Here is an 8,246-nt window from a genome sequence, read left to right as displayed (position 1 = left end):
AGGTTAAAAGATATTAATCTACTTTTTAAAACTTGCATCCAAGTCAAGAAAGTAGAAGGAGAACCACAAAAGGAAACTAGGGAAAACAGAAAATGATTCAAAAAAGAATAAATATTAATGAATTAGAAAATGTAGCACTGCTAACTAAATTTGAATGGTGGTTTCAGTAAATGAAATAAAACAGATAATACACTTGATGTTACTGTGAATGATTCTTTTCTTTATTCCTCTTTCAGATACTTCATTGCTAGTTTCCAGAAACGCAAGTGGTTTGGTATGTTGATTTTGTATCCTGCAACTCAACTGAGTTCATTTATTAGTTCTAACAGTGTTTTGGTGGAGTCTTTAGAGTTTTCTATATATGAGATCACATCATCTACAAACAGACAAATTTACTTCTTCTGTTCCTATTTGGATGCCTTTTATTTCTTTCTCTTGCCTAATTGCTCTGGCTAGGACTTCCAGTACCATGTTGAATAGGAGTGGTGAGCGCTGGCATCCTTATCTTATTCCTCATTTTAGAGGAAAAGCTCTCAACCTTTCATTTTTGAGTATGATGTTAGCTGTGGAGCTTGCCATATATGACCTTTATGACAGGATATGTTCCTTCTATGCCCAATTTGTTGAGAGCTTTTATCATGAAGGGGTGTTGGATTTTGTCAAATGCTTTTTCTGCATAAATTGAGATGATTATATGGTTTCTATCCTTCATGCTATTAATGTTGTATATCATGTTTTTTGACTTGCATATGTTGAACCATCCTTGCATCCCAGAGATGAATCCCATTCGGTCATGGTGTATGATTCTTTTAACGTGCTGTTGAATTAAGTTTGCTAATATTTTGTTAAGAATTTTTGCATCTATCTTCATTAAGGATAGTGACCTATAGATTCTTTTCTTGTAGAGTCCTTATCTGCCTTCGGTATCAGGATAATGCTAGTCTCATAAGTTTGGGAGTGTTCCCTTCTCTTCAGTTTTTGGAACAGTTTGAGAAGAATTAGCATTCATTCTTTAAATGTTTGGTAGAATTTACCAGTGAAGCCACTAGGTCCTGGGCTTTTCCTTGTTGGGAGGTTTTTGATTACTGATTCAATTTCCTTAGACATTATTGGTTTGTTCAGATTTTCTATTTCTTCATGATTCATTCTTGGTAGGTTGTATGTTTCTTGGAATTTATCCATTTTTTCTAAGTTATCCAATTTGTTGACTTGTAATTGTTCATAGTAGCTTCTTATGATCTTCTGTATTTCCATGGTGTCAGTTGTAATGACTCCTTTTTCATTTATAATTTTGTACAATCGAGACCTCTCTTTTTTTTTCTTGGTTAGTCTAGCTAAAGGTTTGCCAAATTTATCTTTTCAAAAAACCAACTCTTAGTTTCATTGATTTTTTCCCCTATTGTCTTTATAGTCTTTATTTCATTTATTTCTACTCTGATATTTATTATTATATTTCCTTCCTTCTGCTAACTTTGGGCTTAATTTCTTCTTCTTTATCTAATTCCTTGAAGTGTAAAGGTAGGTTGTTTATTTGAGATCTTTCTTTTTTCTTAACGTAGGCATTTATCACTATAAAATTCCCTCTTAGAACTGCTTTTGCTGAATCTTGTAAGTTTTGGTATGTTGTGTTTTTGTTTTCATTTGTCTCAAGATACTTTCTGATTTCCCTTTTGATTTCTCTTTGACCCCTTGTTTGTCAGGAGCATGTTGTTTAATTTTCATGTATTTGTGAATTTTTCAGTTTTTCTCCTGTATTAATTTCTAATCCCCTACCCCTGTGGTCATAAAAAATACTAGATATGATTTTGATCTTCTTAAGTCTGTTAAGGCTTGCTCCGTGGCCCTACATATGATGTATCCTGGAGAACATGTGCTTGAGAAGAATGTGTATTGTGCTGTTGTTGGATGAAATGTTTGGTATAAGTCTGTTAAGTCCATTGGTCTATAGTGTTATTCAGATCCACTATTTCCTTATTAATTTTCCATCTGGATGATCTATACAATGTTGAAAGTGGAGTATTGAAGTCCCATACTGTTACTACAATATTATTGTAATATTGTTACAATTATTGTAACTGAAATAGTATTGCTGTCTATTTCTCCCTTCAATTCTGTTAACATTTGCTTTAAATATTTAGGTGCTCCAATGCTGGGTGCTTATATATTTACAATTGTTATATCCTTTTGATTAATTGACCCCTTTATCACTATATACCGACCTTCTTTGTCCTTTGTGGCCAGTTTTGATTGAAAGTCTATTTTATCGAAGTATAGCCTCTTTTGGTTACCATTGCATGAAATATCTTTTCCCATCCCTTCACTTTCAACTTATGTGCATCTTTAAAGCTAAAATGAATCTCTTGTAGGCAGCACATTGTAGGGTCTTGTGGGTTTTTTAAAAATCCATTCAGCTTTGTGTCTTTTGATTTGAGAATTTAGTCCATTTACATTTAAAGTAATTATTGATAGGTAAGGACTTATTATTACCATTTTGTTCATTGTTTTCTGACATTTTTAAAGTTTGTTTGTTCCTCTCTTACTGTCTTCCTTTATAATTTATTTTTGTAGTGGCATGCTTTAATTCTTTTCTCTTTACCTTTTGTGTATCTGCTATAGGGTTTTTTCTTTGTGGTTACCACGAGGCTTACATAAAACATCTTACAGGTATAACAGTCTATTTTAAGCTGATAACAATATACCTTCAATTGCATACAAAACCTCTACACTTTCTCTTTTCTCCCCACATTTTATGATATTGATGTTGCATTTTACATCTTTTTATATTGTGCATCCATTAACAAATTATTGTAGCTATAGTTATTTTTAATATATTTGTTTTTTAACTTTTATTTTAGAGATCAAAGTGATTTACACCCACCATTAGAGTATTACAGTATTCTGAATGTCTATATATTCACCTTTACCAGTGATTTTTATGTTTTCACGTTGTTACTTAGCATGCTTTCATTTCAACTTGAGGAACTCGTTAAAATTTCTGGTAAGGCAGGTCCAGTAATGATGAACCCCCTTAGCTTTCGTTTGTTTGGCAATGTCTTTCTCTCTCCTTCATTTCAGAAAGACAATTTTGCTTGTTATAGTACTCTTGGTTGGCAGGGTTTTTTTCTTTCACTACTTTGAATATTATCATCTCACTCCCTCCTGGCCTGCAAGGTTTCTGCAGAGAAATCTGCTGATAGCCTTATGGGGGTTCCCTAGTGTGTGAAGAGTCATTTTTCTTTTGCTGCTTTCAAAATTCTCTTTATCTTTGATTTTAACATTTTGATTATAACGTGTCTTGGAGTAATCTTCTTTGGGTTGATCTTGCTTGTGGTCCTCTGAGCTTCCTGTAACTGGATGTCCATATCTCTCCCAAGATTTCAGAAGTTTTCAGGTATTATTTCTTTAAATACACTTTCTTCCTCATTCTCTCTTCTCCTTCTGGGACTCCCATGATGCAAATGTTTGTTTGCTTGATGGTATTCCATAATTCACACAGACTTTCTTCACTGTTTTTCATTCTTTTTTCCCCTTTGTTCTTCTAACTCGCTAGTTTTAAATGATTTGTGTGCTCGAGTTCACTTATTCTTTCTTCAGCATGATAAAGACTGTTGATGAAGCTGTCTACTGAAATCTTCAGTTCTGTCATTGTTTTCTTTAGCTCCACGATTTCTGTTTGGTTCTTTTTTTATGATTTCTTTCCCTTTATTAAATTTCTCATTTTGTTCATGCAGTTTTCCTGATTTCTTTAAGTTGTCTATCATGTTCTCTTGCATTTCATTCAGGTTCTTCAAGATGATTATTTTGATTTCTTTGTCAGGCAAATAACAGATCTCCATTTCTTTGGAGTTGGTTACTGGACCTTGATTAATTTCCTTTGGTGGTGTCATATTTGCCCGATTCTTCAGATCCATGTAGCTTTGTGACAGTGTCTGTACATTTGGAGGAGCAAACACCTTTTCCAGCCTTCCACCTCTTCCAGTCTTTACAGACTGCTTTCAACAGGTAAAGACCCTCTCCTGTCTGTTCCTTGGACTAATGAAGTTACCTCTGGAATTGTAGTCATGCTAGTTTGGAGCTGGTTACAAGACTGTTGCTAGGTCTGCAGTGGGGTCCGCAGTTGGCAGGTTTGTTTTCAGGGGCGTGGATCCTGTCTGGATGAGACTGCCTCTCACACCTGGTTCAGTAGGCTGGTGCTGGGACAAGGGTCTGCTTCAGGGTTTGCAGTTGGATCCTTAGATAGTGGGACTATAACCAGGTACATAGATGGGTGTGGCTCCCATTAGATCCCTGGGAGGGCTGCTACCTACTGGATTGGCCCCTGGATGAAGGACTGGCCCTGGACCATGGCTGAGAGGGGCTGGAACCAAGCTCCAGGCCTGTTTCAGGTTCCACAGCCAAAACTGAGGTCTGCGAACTGGCTGTGCAAGTACAGATGGGTGTGTCTCCTGCCAGGTCCCTGGGTGGGCTGGATTGCTCCCTGACTGTGGCTGGTAGGGCTGGAGCCCAGTTATAGGATCCTTCCAGAATCTACAGTCTGACTCATTTGGCGGGCTTACCTCCAAGGATTCCCAGACTGTGGCTGAGAGGAGCTAGAACCCATTCACAGGCCACTTTGGGATCAACAGCTGGGATTGAGATCTGTATGCCTACCACCTGTTGCACAGGTGGATGTGAATCCTCCCAAGGTCCCTTGGTGTTTATGGTGCTGGTGACAGAACCAAAGTCAACTGGGGCTGTAGCTGAGTTCCCAGGGTACAGAGCTGTTCCTGGGTCTGTAGCCAGGATCATGGTTGGTGAGTCAGCTGTCTGTGTATGAACCTACCTTCTCAAAATGGCTCTCCCCAGTCTTGACTGCATCAGGGTTTCATTGTCTCCAGCTGGATCACAAAGAACCCACAAAGTCACTTTTGTCCATGGGTGGATGGCATGCCAAAATTATTGTTGTCGAGGAGATACAAGTAAGGGATGTCTTATTCAGACATCTTGCTAATGTCACTCCCTAGATTCAATTTCTCTAATACTTATAGGACTATTCTATGTTTCATCTCATGTGAGTTTTGGTAGGTTTTTAAAAAAAGAATTGGTCTATTTTGCATAAGTTGTTGAACTTATGGGTGAGAGTTACTCATAGTATCTATTTATTATCCTTTTAATGTCTACAAGGTCCCCCTTTTCACTCTCGATATTGATAATTTCTCTATTCTCTTTTTTTTTTCTTTGTCAGTCTGCCTAGAGATTTATCATTTTTATGGATCTTTTCAGAGAACCAACTTTTGGTTTATTTTCCTCATTGTGTTTCTTTTCAATTTCATTGATTTCTCCTCTTATTTTCTTCATCCTCCTCGCGTTGGATTTATTTTCTCCTTCCTTTTCAAATATCTTTACTTTGAAGCTTAGATTACTGATCTGAGAGCTTTAGACCATCTAATGCTATAAATAACCTTCTAGTTACTGTTTTAGCTGCATCCCACAAGTTCTGATATGTATTATTTTCATTCAGTTTAGTATGTTCTTAAATTTTCCTTTGAGACTTCCTCTGTCCCATGGATTGTTTAGGAGTGTACTGTTTAATTTCCAGGTGTTTGGAGAGTTTTCTGCTATATTTGGGTTATTAATTTCTAGTTTGATTCCATTATGGTTGGAGAATAAACTCTGTATGATTTCAAGTATTTTGAAATTCTTGAGATGTATTGTATAGCCAAAGATATCGTTGATTTTTTAAAAATATATCCTGTGGGTACTTGAAAAGAACGTGTGTTCTGCTGTTGTTGGTTGGAGTGTTCTATAAATGTCAGCTGGATCCTGTTAAGTTCAATTATTTTAAATCTTTGATAATTTTCTGTCTAGTCATTCCTCCAATTACTCAAAGAGGAGTACTGAAGTCCCCAAGTATAATTCTGGATTTGTCTACTCACTTCAGTTGTTAGTTTTCACTGCATGTATTTTGAAGCTCTTTATTTGGTACATACATATTTAGGTTTGTTATTGTCTTCTTGGTGGATGGACTCATCACTTCGTAGTGTACCTGTCTGTCTCTGGTAAATTTTTTGCTCTGAAGTCTACGTTATTCTGTACATCTTTTTCCATCTATTTAAATTTTTTGTTGAGGTGAAATTCACAATTAATGTACAATTAGCCATTTTAAAGTGTACAATTTAGTGCATTCACAATGTTATGCAACCACCACCTGTCTCTAGTTTCAAAATTTTTCATCACCCCAGAAGAGTACCCCATACCCCTTAAGTAATTACTGCCCATCTTTTCTCCCCCATACCCTTGCTTTCTGTCTACGAATTTGCCTCTTTTGGATATTTCATAGAAAAAGAATCATACAATGTGTGACTTTTTGTGAATGGCTTCTTTCACTTAGCATAATGTTTCTAAGATTCATTTAAGTTGTAACATGTATCAGTACAGTACTTTATTGTTTTATGGCTGAATAATATTCCATTGTATGTACTACAATTTGTTTATCCATTCATGTGTTGATGGACATTTGGATTTTTCCACCTTCTGGCTATTGTGTGTAGTGCTCCTGTAAATATTCATGAACAAGTATTTGTTTTGAGTACCTGCTTCAGTTCTCTTGGGTATATACCTCAGAGTGGATCTGCCAGGTAATATGGTAATTATGTTTCACGTTTGAGGAACTGCCAAACTGTTTCCCACAGTACTGCACCATTTTACATTGCTACCAGCAATGAATGACGGTTCCTAATTTTCCGCATCCTTGCCAACACTTCTTTTGCTTTTTTATTATAGCCATTCTAATGGATGTGAAGTTGATCTTATTGTGGTTTTGATTTGCATTTCCTTAATGACCAATGATGTTGAACATCTTTTTATGTGCTTCTTTACCATTTGTATACATTCTTTGGAGAAATGTCTACTCAAGACCTTTGCCCATATTTAAATTGTGTTGTCTTTTTGTTTTGAGTTGTAAAAATTCTTTATATATTCTGGAAACTAAAGCCTTATCAGATATACAATGTGCCATTACTTTCTACCATTCTGTAGGTTGTCTTTTCACTTTCTTGATAATGTTTTGTTGCATACATAAAGTTTTTAATTTTTATGAAGTCCAACATATCTATTTTTTTCTTTCACTGCTCATACTTTTGGTGTCAAATCTAAGAATCCATTGCCAAACAGGTCATGAAGATCTATTCCTATGTTTTCTTCTAATAATTTAATAATTGTAGCTCTTATATTTAGGTCGTTGATCCATTTTCAGTTAACTTTTGTACGTAGACTGAGGTAGGGGTCCAACTTCTTTCTTCTGCCTGTGGTTATCCATTTGTATGCAGCATCATTTGTCGAACAGACTGGTCTTTCCCTGTGAAATGGTCTTGGCACATTTGTCAAAACTCAATTGGCCCTGGAAGTTTGGGTTTATTACTGGACTTTCAATTCTGTTCTGTTGGCCTATGTGTTTATGCTTATGCCAGTCCTACATTCTCGATTACTGTGCTTTTGTAGTTAGTTCTGACATTGGGAAGTATGAGCCCTCCAACTTTTTCTTTTTCAATATTGTTTTGGCTACTTAAGGCCCCTTGAAATTCCATAAATATGGTGACCAACTTTTCATGTCAGCCTAAAAGGCCATTAGAATTTTGATAGAGATTGAAATGAATTGGTAGATCTCTTTAAGTAGTAGTGACATCTTCACAATATTGTCTTCCAATCTATGAACATGGGATGTCTTCACATTTACTAGGATCTTCTTAAATTTTGTAGTTTTAAGTTTTGTAGGTTTATTTTTTGATTTTTGTATTTTTCAGTGCATGAGTCTTTCACCTCCTTGGTTAAATTTATTCTTAGGCATTTTATTCCTTTTGATGCTATTACAAAGGGAATGGTTTTCTTAATTTCTTTTCCAGATAGTTCATTGATGTATGAAAATACAACTGATTTTTGTGTGGTGATCTTGTACTCTATAACTTTGCTGAATTTGTTTATTAGATCCAGTAGTTTCTTCGTGGATGCACTTGTATTTTCTACATATAGAATGATGTTGTCTGAAAATAGAGTTTTACTTCTTCCTTTCCAATTTAGATGCCTTTTATTTTTCTTTCTTATCTAATTGTTCCAAATATGGCTTTCAGTACTATGTTAGATAGGACACTCTATTCACAAAACAATATCAAAATGAAAATGAAGAAGTGAGAAAAGCAAATACTACTAAAAAAGGCAAGTGTAACAAAACTGAGAGCAGACTAATTAGAAACACTGAATGGGACCTGAGG

This window comes from Equus quagga, chromosome 13 (genome assembly GCF_021613505.1).
Source record: "Equus quagga isolate Etosha38 chromosome 13, UCLA_HA_Equagga_1.0, whole genome shotgun sequence".
Taxonomy (NCBI): Eukaryota; Metazoa; Chordata; class Mammalia; order Perissodactyla; family Equidae; genus Equus; species Equus quagga.
Note: the sequence above shows the minus strand (reverse complement) of the source record.